This window comes from Brachyistius frenatus, unplaced genomic scaffold (assembly GCF_029030835.1).
Source record: "Brachyistius frenatus isolate BFR_SWC_R1_liver_20210118 unplaced genomic scaffold, ASM2903083v1 Contig_115, whole genome shotgun sequence".
Classification (NCBI taxonomy): domain Eukaryota; kingdom Metazoa; phylum Chordata; class Actinopteri; family Embiotocidae; genus Brachyistius; species Brachyistius frenatus.
In genome coordinates this window covers 90651-111752 of record NW_027210714.1, presented here as the reverse complement: position 1 = coordinate 111752, position 21102 = coordinate 90651, and the positions used below count along the sequence as shown (strand labels likewise).

Genomic DNA, 21102 nt, shown 5'->3' with positions numbered 1-21102 from the left:
AGCACGGTACGCAAGTACCAATGTTTTGAAACGGATGCGGGCAGTTACTGGTAACCAGTGAAGGGAGCGGAGGAGCGGAGTAGTGGGAGTGAATGTAGGAGGTTAAAGACCAGTCGAACTGCGGCATTCTGGATGAGCTGCAGAGGTCGGATGGCGCTAACAGGTAGACCTGCCAGGAGGGAGTTACAGTAGTCCAGACGTGCGATAACCAGAGCCTGGACCAGAGCCTGGACCAGAACCTGGACCAGAACCTGCGCCGCCTTCTGAGTGAGAAGAGGACATATTCTCCAACGACCTATGGACGTTGGACGTTGGACGTTGTCCAAGGTAATAGTCAGGTCGAGGGTGGGAGAGTCTTTCCCTGGAAGGAAGAGCAGTTCGGTCTTGTTGAGGTTAATTTTGAGGTGGTGTGAGGACATCCACTGAGAGATGTCAGTCAGACAGGCAGAGGTTCGTGCGGCTACCTGTGTTTCAGATCGGGGAAAAGAGAGGATCAGCTGGGTGTCATCAGCATAGCTGTGGTAGGAAAAGCCATGTGAGTGAATGACAGAGCTGAGAGAGTTGGTGTACAGAGAGAAGAGGAGGGGACCCAGGACGGAGCCTTGAGGGACACCAGTAGTGAGAGGACAAGGTTCAGACACCGATCCTCTCCAAGTTACCCGGTAGGGTGCAGTCGTTGAGGTAGTTACAGTCCTCAAAAAGCAGTACGTTGATCACTTAATGTTCAAATTGTCAACAGACGAGTCATCGATGAAAATAATCATTAGCTGCAGCCTAAATCTTAATTCCTTACTATACCTCGTAAGTATTTCCAATTTTAGAAGGAAACAAAAATAATCAATGTTGCCATGTTGTGATGAATACTTTGTGTCCACTTTCCATTTCCTTGGCTTCTTTTTTTAACTCTTGCCTGATCCTCCCCGCACTCCTCCAATATCCTCCCAGTTGTGAATGAAAGGGACTCAGTGTTAATGGAGGATGTGAAGTCACCCCTCTTGGCAGAGGAACACAGGTTGGCACCTGGACGGAGCAGCTGTCTCGCTGTCTGTGACTGACAGATTGCAGTTTGGGAAGCCGGACAAGCCGAAACACAGCCAGGCAGACAGCGCCCTGGATGCCGGCCACCCAATTAATCTCCACCGCCATCAGCCTCACAGCCATTTTGACTCAGCCACTACTCCGGCGTAGATTTACTCACCTGGGTTTCTACTCCAGAGGAGTGGAGCCCAGTTAGACAATATCCCCCTTTTCCATTTCTACAACTGAGGAAAAATACAGACGGGCTTCCAAATGGTGCGACGATACGTCTGGAATGCTGAATTATAAACAGACCTCTATGTCCCTTTAATTTAACACAACAACGTTTGACAGGTTCCATAACTTCAGTCCAGCCGGATGCACTTCGACGAAAATTCGATCAAGTAATCTGAGGCTGATTTTGGCTCTTGTGAAAATACAGTTGGCTGTCTCTTCTTGAATCTTTAACTTCAGGACTGTCAGTCTGCGGACCCGAGTCAAATTTAATTTGTTTTGACAAGTTTGGTTAAAATGCGGAAAATGGACGATGAAGTGTGCTTAGAAATGAGATGCATTTTATAGGTGAAATGATCAATTAAGAACCTCAGAGGTATTTTTGACCGGAATGTGTCCTTTAAATCACACACAAAGTAATTCTCTCCGACAGCCTTCTTTCAGCTACACAATATTGTCAAAATCAGGGACATCATGTCTCAGGGCGATGCAGAAAACTGAATACATGCATTTGTTACTTCCAGGGTGGACTATTGTAATTCCTTATTATCAGGATGTCTCCTCTTTGAAAAGACTCAAGTTGATCCAAAACGCTGCAGTGAGACAACTGGCAGGATTTAGCAAAAGATATCGTATGTCTGTCATATTAGCATCTCTTCATTAGCTCCCTATAAAATGAAGAATAGGATTTAGCTTCCTTCTTTTAAATAAAGTCCTTAATGACCAATCTCCATTATAGCTTAAAGAGATCATATTACTCTATCGCAATAGAACAGTCGGCTCTCAGTGTGTCCCTTAGTTATGCTGTTATAATTCTGCTTAGGCGCAAAATTTCCTTTCTTTACCATTTTATTTGCTGGATGATTGGTTCTTTTTGGGGTTCTTAGTTTTTCTGGGACAATGCTGGTGATTTTGAACTGAATTAGTTTAGAGACAGATAATCCCTCATCAGTTTTTTGAGTCAATTATTCAAGATATTTATTAAGTAAAATTGACAAACATTTCCTGGTTTTAGCATCTTTACTTTTTCTTTGTTTAATATCACTGAAGATGAATATGTTTGGGTTTTGGATTGTTAGTTGGACAAAACAAATGATTTTGTGTCAGCTCAACTTCTGATTGGCACTCTAAGTAAACACAAATATAGATTTTGACTATTTATCTAATATTTTATCAACTTACAAATCTAAATCTTCACAATCAGCTCTTGTATCTGCACTTAAACTGTGAATCATCAGATATATTTAGTGTTGTGAGTAATTGTTTTTGTTCCAGTGTCTCTTCATGAATAACCTGAGCTCGTCCTGCTGTGCACCACGCCGAGGACCTGCCATCACTTTTCTTGTCCATTTAGAAATATAATACTGGGCTGTGCTTCATAAGTACACACAATCCTCTTTAATGGAACTTCTCTTCATGCTCAATCTGCACATTACATTTTCCTTGACAAATTCATGGGCTTTATGACCTTACGGTCTTTGAAAAGCTCTTGTGATCACAGCTAAAAGAAAATCCAATTTAGGTTCCTCACGCACGTCCTGATGTTTAATGAAATGGCTGCCGTTAGCCGCTCCGCTGGGGCACCTCTACATGTGAAGGTTCAGACAGGCATCCTGCAGAATGGTAACCCATCAGAGCCATGCTCATTCCTCCACGGTCAGATGTGAAGACGAAAGTTATCGTGATGTAATAAATTACATTTATCATATTATGCGATGCGAAGTGCGAAGCTTTTGTAGTTATCTATGTTTGATCTGTGACCGGAACATCAATGAGTCCTCGTGCTTGTCTAATCAGCTTTAATCACTCGTATTTGCATGAAAATTTATATCGACTGGCGGACACAGTCGCAAAGCCATGTTACCGCTGGGCCGCTGAAAACATTCCTCATTTACTCCTTGTTCTGTTCTCTCAGGGAAAACAACGATGACAAGATAAAAATGTGGTTCGGAGCCTCCGGGTCCTCAGCGTGAATTCCAGCAGCAGGATGGAGGTATGCAAAAGGTGAGAATATCAAAGCTGGATATCCTCTCAAACTGTTTCATATGAAGCAGGGGAAATCTGATCTCCCTGTGGTGCACCTGAAACACTATGCACAAGATTTGAAGTCAGCTGAATGAAAAATAACATGTGCATCCACGCGCTGGCACACAGTGAGAATTCAAAACTCAGCATCACTTCAGAGGCTCCTGTGTATCGTCGTCCCCCCTCCCCGCCCCGCTTCACCTTCGAACATAAACATCGCAAAAATATACTCCTCAAGTTGCGTCTGCGGCGACCGAACCGACAGTGCAGGTTTGCTGTTGCCTGTCAGACAAGTAAAGCAATATGCCGAGCCAAAGGCTGACAGAAACCCAGGTCTGACTGACAGGTTTCCATTACTCTCTAATAATTGCTTCAACATAACCCTCTGAGGGTCTGCAGTTTATTTACATGACCGTGCCATTTAAAATCTCATTAGATAACCAGAAAATGCAAATGGGAAAAAAAAATGCTATGTACTTCTATTTACATCCAGCCATCTTTCAGTTCATGTTTGTGTCTCAGTTGCTATTCCGCTGTCGGCTCATTAAAATCTTCAGTCCCAAACCCATGATGTTTGTTTCACGGCATCGGGCATGGAAACAACTTTCCTCAGGAAGACGTGAAGGTGCTGGAGGAAGAATTTCTTACCCACTAAAATAGAATTTATGTCCTGTTACTGTGTGGAAGTGCACATATATCCTGTCAAAAAAAAAAACACGTTTCAATATTTTCCCAGAAATAACCCGCAGAACTGATATTGCTAATTGCATCATTAGTCTATTAGAACAGTAATTACCAAGAAGGACGTGACATTATTGCTGTGTGTACTGTTTATATGTAACTGCAGAAACAGCCAACGAGCTCTGTGAATATATTGCATTTAAGCAATGTGTTTCACATAATAGCAAATGCAAGAGATGTAACATCGTCGTGGCTAAAGAATTTGATATATTGGTCATTGTCTGCTGTTCTTGGAGCTTTTATGACTGCTATCTGTACTATTGGTAATTTGAAAGCTTAAATTTAATGTTTTCTTTCAACACATTTAGCCAACACAAAAATAAAGTCTTAAAAGACAGTGAGCTCAAGGTGAAGACGCAAACAATTAGACTGTTTCTATTCACTGGAATCTTGAAGTCTGCTAAAAAAAAAATCTGTCTGTTTGGACGAGTAAATGAACGGGCTGTCAGTTTTTTTCTTTGAAATGGGAGCACCACAAAGTCTTTTTATTGCTTCACTTTGAAGAAAAAAAAAAAGGCGCCACATAAAAATGCTCTCTGTTTTTTGAAGCCCAATCTTTTATTTTTTTTCTTTACTTGAAGTTGCTATCAAGTTTAGTTTATAAATTGCCATACAATACTAATGGCCTTCACAATTTCACAAAGTCACGTCTTCGATTTCTTGTTTTGTCCGACCAAATGTCCAAAACATGTAATCTAAATATTCAATCTATAACAGAGAAAAGGGGCAAATCTTCACATTTCAGCAGCTGAAACCAACAAGGGTTTGGAATTTGATAAATAATTTATCGAGTTTATAATTTGTTGATTAATATTCTGTCAGTTAGATAAATCTGCCATTTTATTTTTTCATTAATTATTCAGGCTATACAATGTTAAAAATTACCATACCCATGGTGATGTATACAGTTTCTGTTGCTTTTTCAGTGCAAAACCAAGAGCAAATTTAATATTATAATAATATATAACAAAGAAATGCCACACACTGAGAGTATGAAAGAAGAAAATATTGAACATTTTTGCTTGAAAAATAGCTGAAATGATTCACTAAGTATCAATTATTTTGGAATAGCTGATTCAGAAGATATTTCTTGCAGTTCTACTGTCAATCAAGTGTCTGCTCATCTAATTTTCTCAGCACCTCTGAGTTTATTTACTCAGCGTGCATAGATGCATTTTCCATGATGTTTTACATATAATTTGTTTGTGTTGGGAGTGTGTACGTGTTTCTGGAAACTGTGTGCATTTGGACTGTCATGGAAAAATGGGTGTTGATCCTGCCTGCTAAACTGATGTATGGCATCCTGTCCAGTACTGCAGGATTTGGCTGTATTGGCTGTCTCCAGGGACGGGACCTCTTCAAGAAAACAACAGAAAGTATTTTCCACAAGGAACAGAAGAAAGCCCTCATAAATCAACAGCATTCCAAGGAGAAAATTATTCTGATTCCCTTCCAATAACTCTTTTAGCTCAGCTTAGTCAACACATGATGCGGTTTATTGATTCTATTGAGTATTGCAACAGAAATATTCCATTTTCCCATTCATCCACGGATGCAAAAACGAGCATGCAGCCTCCAAAGCGCAGAGAGGTATGAAGAAGACAATGGAGTGTGGCAGCCTTGATCGAAACTCCCTGTTTGCTGAAGTGCTGAGGCAGCACTGTGCGCTGTGGCGTCAGGTATAGCGATGTCTCTGTCTGATTGTTGAGTCAAACATCTTACAGAGATTATAGCAGATTAACACATGCAGATGTTATCCTTTTTTTTTATCTGGGCGAAGGGCATACGTCCGCTTTAGTCATCTGAATTCAGAGGAACTCTTGTATCCTTCGAAATAGATGAACTGATGGAGATACATTTAGCCCGCTCTGTATGAAGCCATAGGATTCTCCATGATTTATTAATGTTAGTCCATAGTTTAGCAGACTTGAACAAATTATGAGTCCCTTTAGATTCGCGGTCATTTCATGTCTCCTTGACCAGATCTGTCAGGATAAAACTTTTAAACTACGAGAGGTAATAAGAGGTAATTTACTGATCTTATTAATCTATTCCTTTGTGTCGTAGACCTTGAGTACCATTTCAAGGTTATGGTCGAGGACAGTTCATTTTGACAAGACTAAGTAAAAACCTAGTATTTAGTATATTGGATTTTTTTTTTAAGCAGTTTTTCCAAGACTGATGTTATTAGTTCCGATTTTTAGGCAGAAGCACAGTTTTTCAGCAATTAACTTTTAGAATCAAATATTCTATCTTTGAAATTGCAACTCCGTCATCTTTGTTTGATCCTTATATTGGTGCTGAATATTTTGTACAAACATCATTAGGGTCAGGCTGTAATCACTGTGAGGCCTTGACACACACAACATGGAATGAAAGAGATGAGTAATACTCAGGCTGGAAAGAACCGCACGGCAGCAGCTGGCAGAGCTCCTGGGAGTTCAAACCAGACTTAGCAACAAACACATTCGCACTGAAGACAAAATAAAGACAGTTCATTCCCTGTGCATGACCAGAGATATCGGAAACATGTTGCTTTCAGTGGAAATTGTGAAACACACATTAGGTCAGCGTTCTTTCCTTCCCTTCCTGAACATGACTTTTATCAGACACCCCCCCCCCACCCCAACAGGCATGCGTAAAAGCTATTACTTCTACTTTCATTTTACTGTCCCGCTGGGTTCTTTAAAACATTTTAAACTCTTCCCATTATGCAGATTTGATAGTGGTGTGCTCTCCATAAAAGTACTCCTTAACAGATAAACCGCAGGGGGTCTTGCTCTGCTCAGAGACTCTTTGTTGAGTTTATTCCTCAAAATTTTAATTCATAAAGCTGATCCCTTGTTGCCTCAAGCCAGGTGAGACAGAAACCTAAAATATCATAAATGCTGAGATGGATGTTGCTCTCATGTCCACATGAGTTTATTACTTATTAAAAAAAAAAAAAAAAACGACACCGCGGTCATAGTTGACTCAACTACAAAATAATAGTTTTTGATTTGATTTATTTTGGACTCCCATTTTATAAAACCTGAGTATAAATTAAACTTCATAGACTTTTTTTTGTGGTTCTTTGATCAATATCGGAGGATTACTAATACAGTGGTGCGGTGGAAAACTGTCACACTATGATTTTTATTTGCTGACCACCAATATTGTGCAAGTCATGATGCTGAATTGAAGTTACGATAATCAAGAACACCGATAAGGGAAGCAATCATATCTAACAATACTGCCAAATATTAGCACTTTGATCTTTGACAAACCATTTTGAGAAAGCGCTACTGGAATATCGTGGCGAATCAAGAAATTGAATGCCAGAGACAAAACTGCACCACTTAGGTATTCATTTCTTTGGAATTGGCTGGAAGGTGAAGAAACTGGCACATGAACAGACATATTTTATCCTGTCGCCTTCGTATTGTGTGTGATGTAACACGCAAAACATCCTCAGGTATGCAATTTTCTGAGCTCAAAACACACAGCGAGATAAAACAAACAAGACCAGCGACTTTTTTTCTTTTTTGTGTCGGTTTCCTTTTCAGTTATTTCCACCGGGCTTTACTAGAAACAGAGGCTGGGACAGGCTGCTGGTGACAGGCATGTCTGACTGCAGGCGCGAGGCACACTGCAGGCAGCGTGACTCACATGCACTGAATGACTTGCTGAAGAGACAACCAGCCATTACACAATCACTTAATCACAATCATCACCGTGTTGTTGGCCTTACCAGTCGATTAGATTGAGAGCAGCGAGGAGCGAGATGACATGAATTCATATTGCGAGAAGATGAAATTCTAAAAAAAATCTATAGCATCCTTAGGGTTAGTTCTTTATTGCAATAAAGAAAAAGGACATACAGTACATTGACAATAGTGGATGCTGCAGGCTTATGAAACTGGCACGGGGAACAATACAACTGAAGGTTTAACGGTACTCATTACAACAACTGTGGGAAGGATGACAGCAGTAACAAAATTGTGGCAGCAACACTGAAAACATGATGTGAAACAACATATTTCCCAGGTGAGCGCGCACTTAACCCTCCTGTTGTCCTCGGCTCAGAATGACCCACAGCTGTGTTCAACCAAGTTCTATTTTATTTATTTATTTTTATATTTTTTGGGGATCATTGGTCATCATTCTTTAAAGAAACCCTCACAGCCTCCATGTCACCAATGATCCCAAAAAATATGAAAATAAAACAGAACTTGTTTGAACACAGCTGCGGGTCATTTTGGCCCGAGGACAACAGGAGGGTTAAAAGAAACACCCGCTCGAAGACAGAATTGCGGCCGCATGGAACACGGTCACCGCCGTGGAGCTTTGATTCATGCACCTCAGAATCGTCCGGATGCATCACGATGAATCACCTCCCACATCTATGGGCCAGATGCATTTCATTGTTGGATTTTGTTTTTTCAAGCACCACCGCGATAAAGAATCACACATTTTCACATGAATGTGACATTATCGCCCGTTGCGTCCCACAGTAGGCGCAGTGGATTCTGTTATATTCCTTTGTCCTGGAGGCAAATACATTATTCTTGCTTAAGTTTGCCCCGTTTCAACTCCCGTAGGAAAGGCACCACAGTAGTCCAATAATCAACATGTCCTCATACCGAGAGGACAAAATAGATCTATTTCCAACGGTTACCACAACAACATCTATGACCAGTGGAGAGTACCGGCGACCGTCCTTCTCACCATAACAATAATAAACACAAGGTTTGACATTGTGAAATGGTTTGAGTACAAATAAATACATTTGTTACATTATGTACATGATTTAAGTTAAATGCGTTACGCAAGTTATCTTATGTACGCGAGTTGAAATAAGTCGATGCCAACTTTGGTTTTCACATCAGACACGAACATCCAACCACCTCCGATGAGAACAGACCAATGACGTGAGCATTAGTTTGCGACATCACAAACTTACAGAAGTCCGAATGGCACAGTTGCTGAATATGGGCTGTGCGCATTATTTGTGTTTTGACACTTTCACAGAAACCCAGAAACACACGAAATGAAAACGGATATGATTATCTGAATTTATACAATATGGGACCTTTAATACACCAAGCAGTTGTTATGTAGCCCTTTAGAACAATGGTTTTTACATGGGAGAACTGGAACCAGTGTAACAGCTAAGATTTGAGCACAAGCGTGTTTTGACATTATTCTGACAGATTTTGAAATATATCCAGACATATCATGTCTTCATAGTGGAGTATTGGCCTTGTCAGAGGTCTGCGCTCTGCCAGTGCCCTTCTAGTTTATTACATAATCTTTCAATAGACAAAGTGTGTGCGCAGCAAATTAAGTTCTATTTACTTACCTCCCTTGTATTTGGATGAGTTAGAAATTTGAAACTGGTATCTAAAACCCTGTGCAAATAAACTACGTGCATGAATGTGCACCATTAGGGTAGGTGAAAAAAAAAAAAGAAAAGCCTTTATTATTATTATTTGTACGAAATGAACCTTGATCATGTTTTTTGTTCTCATTATATTCCAGCTGAGGTAGTTTTCCCGTCTGTGTAGCGGTTATTATAGTTCTTCTTAAGAACTCCCTCCCCCATTTGTCCCCTCTCACCTCTCACCCATACCAACCCCACCAGAGAGAGAGAGAGAGAGGAGAGGGGGAGAGAGAGAGAGAGAGAGAGAGAGAGAGAGAGAGAGAGGCTGACTGACTCCCACAGTTCATATCGGCAGCTTGAGAGAGAAGCAGAAGAGAGAGACTGTCTCACAGCAGACACTCCACAACTTGTTCTCATGTAACCGCCAGCGGAGGGGGGAAAAAAAAAAAAAAAAAAAAATTAATAATAATTACACGGATTTACAAATGCTATTAATCCCGTGACCAGTGACCGGAATGGAAATATACGAGCAGGCAATGAGAAGTTATTTGATCCGGCTGGACGTGTGAGCGCTGCCGGCTCCAAGACAGACACAAACTCATGGTAGGTTTTATTTGACACACTGTTATTATTTAGTTGTTGTTGTTTTTTTTTTCTCCCCCAGTGCCGTTTATCTAGCCTCGTGCTTTTTGAGTTGTGTCAGTGCATTCATTTCCTTTTCTTCGTTTCATTGCTGCGAAATCGTGTTGTCGTCTCCGCCAGTTTCTATGTCAATGAAGTTCATGCACCCGTTTTTTTTTTTTTTTTTTTTTTTTTTTTTTTTTATAGGCTTCACCTCTCTGAGGGGAGTGGGTACAGAAATGGAAAAGTTTTTGGCTGATTTGTGTATGCCCTGTATACAACCGGAGACATCACCAATATAACGGGCTCCTTTCAGCGGAGAGGCGCGCGCTGCTATAGAGAATGAATGGGTCACTATGTATTCTAATCTAACTCAAGAGTTGACTCATTTTTCCTCGGGTTTAAAGTGGGGGGGGGGGAAGAGCTGCTGTCTGTTAAAAGCTCGACCGCTCGACCGTCGCGAAGGAATATTAAGTAGGATAATTATTAATCATAACTATCGAAAAAAAAAAAAATCAGTCACGTCGCGATCAGTTATAATAAACCGCTTATATATATATATATATATATATATTTTTTTTAAATAAAAATCCAGAGTGAGGCATTTTATTGTCACATTTTCTACAGGAATATGTCGCTTCCATTCATGAGATGTAGGATTTTCAACCGTGAGATCCAAAACAATAGGATTTCCCACTGACCAATGAGCGCAGGGGAAGCCTCAAGAGGGACGGTGTGGTCCTCTCTTCTCTTTGTCCTGAGACACCAAACAGACCACACACTGCCGCGAAGCAAAATGTGCGACTGACTTGAGACTGTTAGTCAGACACCAGCGTCCTTTTCCCGTTTGCTTTCTCACCAGTTTTATGGGAAATCGCACACACAGCAAGAGACGCACCTCCTTCCTTCTATTTCAGATCATTACATGTTACGAAGACCGGTAGTGTGTCGAGCATCAGAGGAGCCATCAAAGCACCTGCTTATTAATCTTCCTCCCCCCCCCTTGTTCACACCACAAGATTCATAACTTATAACGGTTTACAGATCAAAGCCTCCTCAGCCGAAGCCAAGACATAAACATCTACAGTGTGTAGCTGCAACATGGAGTCATGAGAGGGCTTGCAGACATGTCTTTAGGGTGCATCACACTACTTTAACCCCCCACAAAACCCTTTTTTTTTTTCCAGGTTCGAGTTGCAACAATGAGCCGTCAAATCACTCGGTTCAATCTCCAACTATACTGATAATCGATGATTTGTTTTGGGTCATTTTTGAGTTTAAAAGAATGCAACATTTTTCTGACAAAAGCTTCTTAAATGTGAATATTATCTCCTTCCTTTCATCCTCCATGGTAAGACTGAATGTCTCTTGGTTGTGTACTGTTGTTTAAAACAAAATAAACACATTTTAGGCTGACCTTCGGGCTTCGGGGCACACTATTTGACAAATTTCACCATTTTCTGACTTTTGAATCAAGAAAAAGACTCCGAAAATGGATCCCTGATGACAATAATTGTTATAGCTCTTGTGTAAAGTACAAGAGTTTGTAATTGCTGTAATTGAGTTTTCAGTTAAGCACATGCTTGCCACCCGTTTCTCAATGACAGAGTAAAGTTAATGGGAGACAAAGCAGGTAAATGGGATGACAATGCAATCTGTCAAGAGCAGTTGTGCTGGAAGAGCTCATCGATCAGTTGAATGCCAGGAAATGAATCAACTATTTAAACTGTCATTCATCATGCAAAAATGACAATTACTGTATGTTCCAGGTATGTCACATGTGAGGATTTGCTGCCTTTTTGTTGATTGGATTATTACAGATTTAATATTTGTGGGTTTTGGACTGTTAACTGAACTACACCAGCAATTTAAGAGACATCCCCTTGGGCTGAGAAAATTCACGGTGAGCCTTTTTTTTTTTTTTTAAAGCTTACACTCGAATATTCACAAAAATTGCAAATAATGAAAACAACTATTCTTCACAGGCTTAAAGAGCACTCCGTTTTAAAGCACATATTTCATAATGGTACTGTTTACATGGCGTGGCTAGACACACTCTGTGTGTGTGTGCGTGTGTGTGTGTGTGCGTGCGTGTATGTGTGCGTGTGTGTGTGTGCCATGTCAGGGTGAGTAGCTGTTTGCAAGTTGACACAGTGTGTGTGGGAAGCCGAGACGTAGGCGTTGCAAATGTGGTGGGGATTCTCTTTCTCACTGCAATATATTATTATACAGTGAGTGGGATGGATGATTAGAATGATTTAAATGCCATGACTGGGTGTAGTGTGCGTGGCCTCAAGCAGGCACTCTGTTTTGTTTGAGCTCATTTCATCTCTCCCACCGCAGATTTCTCTGGAGTGACTGAAGCACTTTGATGAATTACTCTGTCCACGAGAAGTTGAGTTACAATACGTCTGGCTGATCAGTTTGATTTAGATGCAGAAATAACTTCGCTCTCTGTAGTGGCGCGGCGAAGTATTCATTTATAAAAACTTAAAAGGCAGAACCATGAATGAAGCACATTACTTACAGTGTGTCATAACTCTTCAGTCAAATATCAAAAGGAAGACGTCGGTTCGTCGCTCAGACTTTGATTCTATGTCATCACAGCAGGAAACGCAGCTTTTAGGTTGAATTTTCCAACACTGGTTTTCATCCGAGATTCCTGTGATAATGCTTCTCTCAGTAAAGGACCAGCTGTACCCTCTTAATTATTGCAACACAGACAAAGAGGGAATGCCTTTGTTATTGAAATCTTTGTTAGAGATTTCTCAAAGGAGGGGAATTCAATTGAAACAGCAGAGGGGATCTATGCAGCAATTCAATTTAAATGGGCTTTTTAAGGTCACTTCATCGTGAAAACTGAGAAAGAATTTGGCAGCGAACGTGCAAAGAGCCGTGCCCTTTTCAGATTTATGGATTTAAGGTCACTAGACACTGACCGTGACAGAACGCATCCCCCATTTCTGGACTACACGCTGGATTAGTGCGAGCTCAGTAGATAAAACAAGTGAGTTGAGTTTTTGTTCAATGTTTTTTTGTGTTTTGCAAATCATGCACTGTGCAATTTGTGCAACGGAGCACTTTTTATTAGCCGAGACACCTGCAGTCCAAATGAAGACTTTCATGTAAGTCGGTGTACCATTCTGCATTTAATGTCACGTAGATTTAACATGCTGGTGATCTTGTTTATTCACACAGTTTTAACTTAATGAAGAAGAATGCTGGCTTTATTCCCATCTTTAAATGTTCGGTTCAGTGATTTAGTAAAGCAAATTAGAAATCGGAAGCAATAATGAACATTGGCGCTGCACGGCTGACTAGCTTTCTTTTGCCCCACATTTGCCTGTCTGGGACATTTGCACCAGACGGGGCAACCCACTGTCCCTGAGCCTCTGTGTCTCTGACCAGTCCCTGTAGATATTCTTTGGTTTTCCCAGTGACTCATGCATTCTAGCCGTGCTCTGATAACTCTGACACCTTTTTTTTTTCCCCCTGCTTGTCCTTTTCCAGCCTGAGAGCCTGAAGCAGCACTCTGTGTTTCTCAAATGAAGCATTTGACCTCTCTTTTCGGGGTCTTTTATTTCAGTCACTGCTGCAGGATGCTTACAGTGTCAAGTGTGCATCAGGGGCCACTCAACAGGGCTCCCGTGGGACACAGGGCACACAGACTGTCCATATGGACCCACGACCCCCCCACCCCCCCAAAACCATGAATGCATTTCCCTAATATGGTTTTCCACTTAGTCGAGGTTGGTCTGCTTCAGCCATACCATGCCATGCCAAGCCAAGCCAAGCCAAGCCAAGCCACAATGGTACGTGTTTCCAGAGCAGCATCACAGACGGGCTCAGCCACACTGCTGTTGTTCTGCTCGGTAGCGGAGCAGACCACAGCCGACTCGCCACGTCTCTTCCTCTTATCTGTGTCCTCAGTGCCTAATGTCGTGCGTGTCAGTGCAGGAGATTAGAAAGATTTTAAAGGTCTCTCCGTGTTTAGTACCTTTTTGTAGCTTCTGCCTGAATCCCTGTGCTTTGGAGTTTAGTTTCACTCCCGTGTTCCTCTTCTTACTTTCAGATCTTAGACTTAGACCGTTTAGCGAAAGCTTTCGACCCCACATCGGGAGCCGTGCGAGTTTACTGTTGATGCAAACTGAAGCTTTCCCGATGTTGCTGCCTCACATTAAAAGTTGTTTTTTTTCCCACCGGTGGACCATTGGGATGCTGTTATTTTGAAGAAGTTATAGGAAGTGCAATGTGTTTATCACTGATGTAACCTAGCTTTAAAAGTGGTGCGATAGTTGAGTAAAAACCCCCCAATGTAATTAACCTGACTCGGGGCATATTCTGGACTATTTGGTGAGCAGTTCGGTTTTAAATATCGTACGGTGGAACAGTACGAACAGAAACAGCCAAAGTGAGCTGAAAAGGCCTGCAGGTGACGGGTGAACAGCACACCTTTAACTCGTCATCACGGTAAAAAAAACACTTTACCTTCACCCAGCTCGATTCAAGACATGGCGAGGTGCGACTAACCTCACCACAACAACAAAAAAAAACTATGACAAAAACCTTCTAATACTTTTCTTCCTGCAATGGACATACATTAATTGTAGTAAAAGCATTCATTCTTTATTGAAGTGTTTCTGTCAGTATTTGGGCAGGTTTTGAAAAATAATCTCACTGGTACAAGACATCCGCTGTGTTTCTTTGCTTGGAGATAATTGGTTTGTGCCGAACCAAAAACTCAAATAATCGTCTAAATAATTGTCAACATTTGTGATTATAAATTAACCATTAGTTAATAAATGCAAAATAACCAACTTGTTCCAGCTTTTCAAACATGAGGCTTTTGTCTTATTTTGAATGGAGTATATTTTGGCATTTGGGATGTTGTTTTGAAGAAAACAAGCAAACCGAAGATAACACGCTGGCTCGGGAAACATATGATGAGCATTTTCTATTGCTTTTCTATCGCTGTACAGATTTGAATCTGGAAGGAAACCGATTGATAGAATAATCAGTTGTTAGTTAAAGTGCCCTCATTTAAAGAGTTTAGTTGTGAGAGTGACGACAGCACATCATTAACCCATAAAAGTCAAACCTACATCATCAGCAAGGGAAAGAGGTTTTGCATCAGCACAAACAAACTGCCAGAATCTGATTTGTTCTGTATGTCTGTTTAAGTCGTAGGCTATTCAGCAGCCTATCAAAACATGTCGGCTCTTAAAGATGTCATCTTTCACTTCACGCCCGTCACCAGTAACCCTTTGTTGCAAACGTTTTCATAGACAGACTGCCGTTGTTGTGAGTCTGCATCTAAGTGACAACGGGCTCCAGTTTTAGACTGAGGACCTGCAATGGAGACAGTATCCGGCTGCGCTCAAGTGTAGGAGTTAAGTCTTTGAAAATAATGGTGCATGCAGGACGGGCCCCGGTGATAAATAGATCCTCCAATGAAGTTATGTTATGTATTCCTGATGAGAGCAGTGGCTCACTGAAGAGAATTTATGTGGCTGTGGTGGAGCAACTACTCCAGAAGATGTTGTCTGAATGAAGTAGCGGTCCGAGGCTGTTTGTCAGTGTGATTAATGAGCTTCCAGTGATTAAGCTGCCATGCTGACAGACATTCATCTGCTTTATCAAGTGAATGACTTAACATGGAAGTTGTTGTTGTTTTTTCCAGTGCCACAGCCTCCAGTAAACAAGGAGAATCATGATGGTGACTCATACTTTGGTCTGTTTTGTCTCAACAGTGTGAAATTTACACGTTGAAATAGGAAATGGTCACCAGAACAATCAGTTCCTCAGAATAAGGCACACATCCTTTAACACTCAGTAATGACACTTCAAATCAAAGTTTGACAGGAATCAAATGATTTTATCGGCAGTTATTTTATTTGATGAACTTTATAGTGTCAATATTATAGTGAAAATATGAATGATAACAAAGGATAAATGTTGCAAGATGAACTAATTCCTGACGTGCAGGCGGAACTTGGCATGACACCTGCACATCAACTTTGGACAACGAAGTGAACGTTCTTGTTTTAAGCTTCATGAATCGCTGAACACAAAAACAATCCACTTCACTCTCTTGTCTTCTCTCATTCAAAACAAGCTTTTTTCCGTTTTGTTTTCTTTCCATCAGTGTCTCTCACTCGCTCCCTTACTTTCCTCACTGCTGGTTTCTGCTGCTCTGCGTCGCGTGGTGTAACGCCGCCTTGTCATTTACTGGAGGGAGAAAGCACGAGCACTTGGATTCACGCAGCTGATGTCCCGAATGAAAATGCGTCAAAATCGTCCTTCAGAAATGAGATCGCATACGGGCATAAATTACGGCTCGTGATTTTAATATGATTAATTGTGCAATCCTAAACATGTGAAACTGTGTATAACCTGGACATCATGCAGGGACTTAGAGGTGCTGAGTAAGAAGGTAAATCTGGCAACCCACAGTTGCCGTGTGCCACTGCCAAGTTGGGGGTCACTGCTTGTATTAATGACGCATGGGAAACTAAACTGGCTTTTATTTCCCTCGCCATCTGTACCCAGTTGTGCCAGGCAGATGGATTTCGGGGAGTAAAAACAGCCCCCTATTGTAGCTTGCAGTTTGATTAATGAGACTCTGTTGTCATGCTACTTGGGCAGAAAAATCGTGTTACAATTATGTAAAGATCCTTATTTACAACGTACATCCTCTTTTTCAATGTAGGGTTTATTGGTTTTGATTTTCAAATGAAGTTTTCAGAAAACAAAAATACAATTTTAGACAAGGTGGTTGGTTTAAACAGATTTTCACCAGGATTGGACATCGAAATATGGTCCAAAAGTGTTTCCTGCTGCAAAAAGGCACACATTGGTTGGAACGATGTTGGGGTGTTAAAAGTGTAGTTTGCATCCTGACTCCTCCCAACAGTCAATGAGTTTCTTTCAAGAAGTTTCAGTCGGTGGCAGGTCAGAAAATGCACATGAACTGGTTTTTAATGATTGTTTTTTTTCTGATTTGTAAATGTGGGATGTTTATAATAAAAACAAAAAAACTGATAAAATAGAAAGGAAAAACAGGGAGAGAGGGAACATTAGTTGTCAATAAATAATTAAACTATGGCAAGGTTGTGCAACCAGATTTCTAGTTAATTATTTTCGCTTTTTTATCCAATTCAATTTTTATTCTTTTACTTACTAAATAAACACACACAGTTCCAGAAAACAAACGAAAGTGAGACAAAAAAGAAAAGGGGAGCCTAGATTATTGTCTGATGTGGCACTGAAGGGAAACTAGACATGAATGTTGGGTTTTTGTGTGTTATTATTAAGTACTCGTGGTTCTCTTTTTACACAACTTTTAAAATATATATACTCCACCACTGGGTCAGGGATGCTTTCATGTGTTGCCATGGCATCCCTTAGGTCAGCAGAGAGACCCGGTATTAGCGGCTGTGTGTGTGCGAGCGTGTGTGTGACTTCAGTATCCATCTTCCAGATGTCACTCTAATGAGCACAGACCTCGACAATGTTCAGTACCACAGAGAGATGTGGTCCTTTTCCAATTACCTCTGGCTACTGTTTTTAAATGAGCAACTGTGAAACCTTTCAGTGCCCCAGCACTTCCTCGCTCCCCTTTTTGGAGTGACCTACAAACCAGTGAGATTGTTCCTGTTAATTTCACCCTGCTGAGCCGCTTCTCGGTCTTATTGCTGACCCGTAGACAAGTTCAATTTTTGTTTACTCCGTCTCACGCCTAATACAACAGAACAATTGGTTTAAGTGGCGATCATAAGCAGCCTCAGCAGCCTCGGCAGCCCCCGGGGCTCATTCAACCCAAACAAGGGGTGGCGTCTTAACATGCATGTGCCACTCGGCCGCACGTCTGTCCGAGATCAGAGGTCAACATCGAGTTCCGTTTACCAGACAGCTCCGAAATGTCCAGCCGAAGTGTCAGACGCACCTGCGGGGGCCGTTTAAATTTTTTAAAGGCTTTTTGGCGGTGAGGAGATGCACTCCGACCGTGCCAGGGTCACAAGGAATTTGTACAAATGCTATTTTCATCGCTGCAGCTATCACTTTGTGGGATTAATCCCTGCCAAGTTCATTTGGAGCTGGAGTTTTCTATCTGTGCAGGCAGCTGCTGCCAATATGAACCTTGGGCGTTCCAGAGAAATTGTTCCACTTTGCAAGATAGATGTGCTGTTGTAGTTGGAACGTCTCTCACTGTGGCTCTACTTATCAGGATGTGGCCAAGCAGGTAGAATTGTGTTTAAAAAAATTGTTTTTGTTTTTACTACAATCTACTTCCAGGAGGAACTAGAACAGGACAGATGTATCATTGTGATTTACCTGACACTTAAATTACAGCGCAAGTAATCCTTCTGCTGGAGGTGGAACATATTGGCAACCTTGAAAAATGTAAATGCAATGGAGTTATTCCTCTGTATTAAAAGGAGACCTCTTAATGCTCACCCTTAATTGGGAGAATTAACCTGCCTGCCTTTCTGTTAAGCCGGGAGAATTTGTCCAAGCCTTCATTATTGCGGAGTCATATGTATAATGTAGCAGGGAGGAGATAAAGAACAGCATCTTAGAAGTTGAAAATCCACAGGCTATGTTAATATTATGGATCCGCTGTGATGCCCCCCAAGTAGCCTCCCTAAAACTGTTTGGATCAGACCCTCTCCCAAGCGAGGGAGCAGTAAGCCAACCGACTCGTTAATAGCCTACGTTTTGCTAATTCACACATTTTCTTGGCAGTCATAGGCTAACACTCAATCCATGCGCATATCCCTATCTGGCAGGAGGCTCAGCACCGTTGGAGATGAAACTCGGACTATTAACTAGGTGTAAAACGCTACTGCACAGGATTACTATACGTCTCCTGGAGAACCCTAAGAAATCAAGGAATTAAGGACTAAACAGGAAGCCGTTCTGAAAAACATCACAGCCTGTGGTGCCTCTCCTCATCATCACACATCACAGACAGAAAAAAAGAGTAGTCTTAAAAAAAAAATTGGCTGATTTCCAGTCCACTGAGTGGAGATGGTGCCTTGCTGGGCGTCAGGAAAATCTGCAGAGAGAAGCTGAATTTCACTGATTATGTTACGCCTGAAATCCTCACAACTGCAGGATTTAACAAAGATCGTGGTTTGTTTTGTTGGGAGGTGCTCAAGTTTCTCTCCAGCTTTAGTCATAGTCTGATAAGTAAACATGTTTACGTGATGGACGCCGAGGAGAAAGCGGATGAAGAGCTCAGCTGCTGAGGAAGTTCCCATCAAGCCGTGTTTGATTTAACGAATTAGTTCCTGTTAGCTTTCTTACTTGGATGTCCGGTCGTCAATGACTACATCTTATCTGAGTTCAGGGGGCTATCACTATCTTCATCTGTCTGTTGGGAAACTATCAGGTCCTGTGTCTACTGGCAACAATTATTTACAAGTAACACAACACATCCCTAGTTTCCTTTTTATTCTGTCGTGATGAATCGAGACTAACAACATCTTTACATATTACAAATTTATCACGCAACCAGTACAAACTTCAAACTGTGATCATTTTTTGTTGTTGTTGTAATCCAAAAACTCAAAATAATGAAGTTACAATTTAAGCGTTGAGTATATACATAGTGAGGGTTAACATATAACTGCACATTTTATGGATTTTATTTCTTCATTTGTGTTCATCAAAACACATTTTCAAAATGTTCTCAAAAACAATAGATAAACTCATCAGTTAATGAGCGAAGAAAACTTTAAAAAAAATAATCAAATGTCACAGCTTGTCGACACAGGAATTGAAAGTGCATGTAGCGTCACTTTAGATGGTCAGAGGGAAGGCCGCATCTAAAGATCGTTTTCGTACATAGTTGATCGGCTTTATTTTTTTTTTTTAAGGAATCAATTAATCTCTCATCTGCTAACACACTCACAATGACAATGTTGCCTAAGTGTAGCAGATATAAGTAAAGGAGAATAAATGTTGCAATTTTTTTTTTTTTTACTGTTTTAGCGAGGTCTGTTAGAATAAAACGTAGTTGATTTTGCCTGTAAATAACGATAATTCAGATTTATTTCAATCAATGTGACTACCGTGGCTCGATGGGTCATACTAACTTTTCACTCTCCACCTTCGTGGTAGAGAATCTGGGAAACGCGGAGTCGCCTTTTAAAAATGATGATGTTAATGGCTAGAGAAGAAATTCAGAGATTATCTGGTGGTATTATAGATTATCCTGGGGAGACCATGAATATCTGGAACAGATTTCATGGCAATCTATAGTTGCCCAGACACTCCAGACTACTCAAAACCGCAACGGCCAACCTGCTGGTGATGCTACGAGAAAAAACAAGGAGGGGGACAGGCTGACATTGTCCTCCTCTCAACTGATAGAGGAGAAAACTTCAGCTCTCCTCACAAGCCAATAAGTTTGGAACCAACAGCCTGAAAACTATGATTTTTTTTTTTTTTTTTTTGTGTGCAAGATTTTAGCCCAACAGTAATTTGTCGCCCACATAGTCTCCAAAAAAATGATTCGGTCTAGTTTTCCTCAGGATCAATGCAAACTTGTATATCCACTGTAGGGAACAGACATTGCGAGCACTTTGATCTACGTATTGAATTTGTTTGCTCATGATTGTCCCACTGAATGTGAAGTCACATTTTACAATTAAAATGCAAGAGCGTCAATGTGCAACAAAACAAGGGTGGAAAAATACTGTACAACTGCAGCATTGTTTTACATCTAAATATAGTCTTGAAAGTGCTACCCACAACATTTGGCCTCTTTTTTATCCAAGTGTTATTTTCTCTTCTTTCTAACCTCAATATCTGGTTTTTCCCCCCAAATTGCGAGCCGATTTGGATCAGAGTCATTTATGCTGCTCTGTGGGTTCAGAGGCATTCCTTTGGAAACCGTAAACATTCCCATTGACTTAATTACCAGCTGCTTTTTCCTCCGGTCTGTCTGTTTCTTGTCAAAAAGGAGGATTAACAGTAGATTGAACTTTGGTCCACATGTAGAGAGCCTGGCTGTCAGGTCTCATAAAAGAGAGAGAGGAGGAGAGCAGGACCAGGTGTTGGTGGAGTGTTGAACAAATGAAAGGATGGTCATCTGA

The 21102-nt window shown here is 41.1% G+C and overlaps 1 protein-coding gene across 1 annotated transcript in view; it reads left to right on the top strand.

The window, feature by feature from the left end:
- Positions 1–9723: 9723 nt before the first annotated feature.
- LOC138629405 (carbohydrate sulfotransferase 15-like) overlaps positions 9724–21102 on the top strand; it is a 35416-nt gene continuing 24037 nt past the window's right edge. Inside the window, exon 1 of the mRNA XM_069713070.1 lies at positions 9724–9982. The gene's annotated coding sequence lies outside the window, so the exon portion shown is untranslated. The remainder of the gene's footprint in view (positions 9983–21102) is intronic.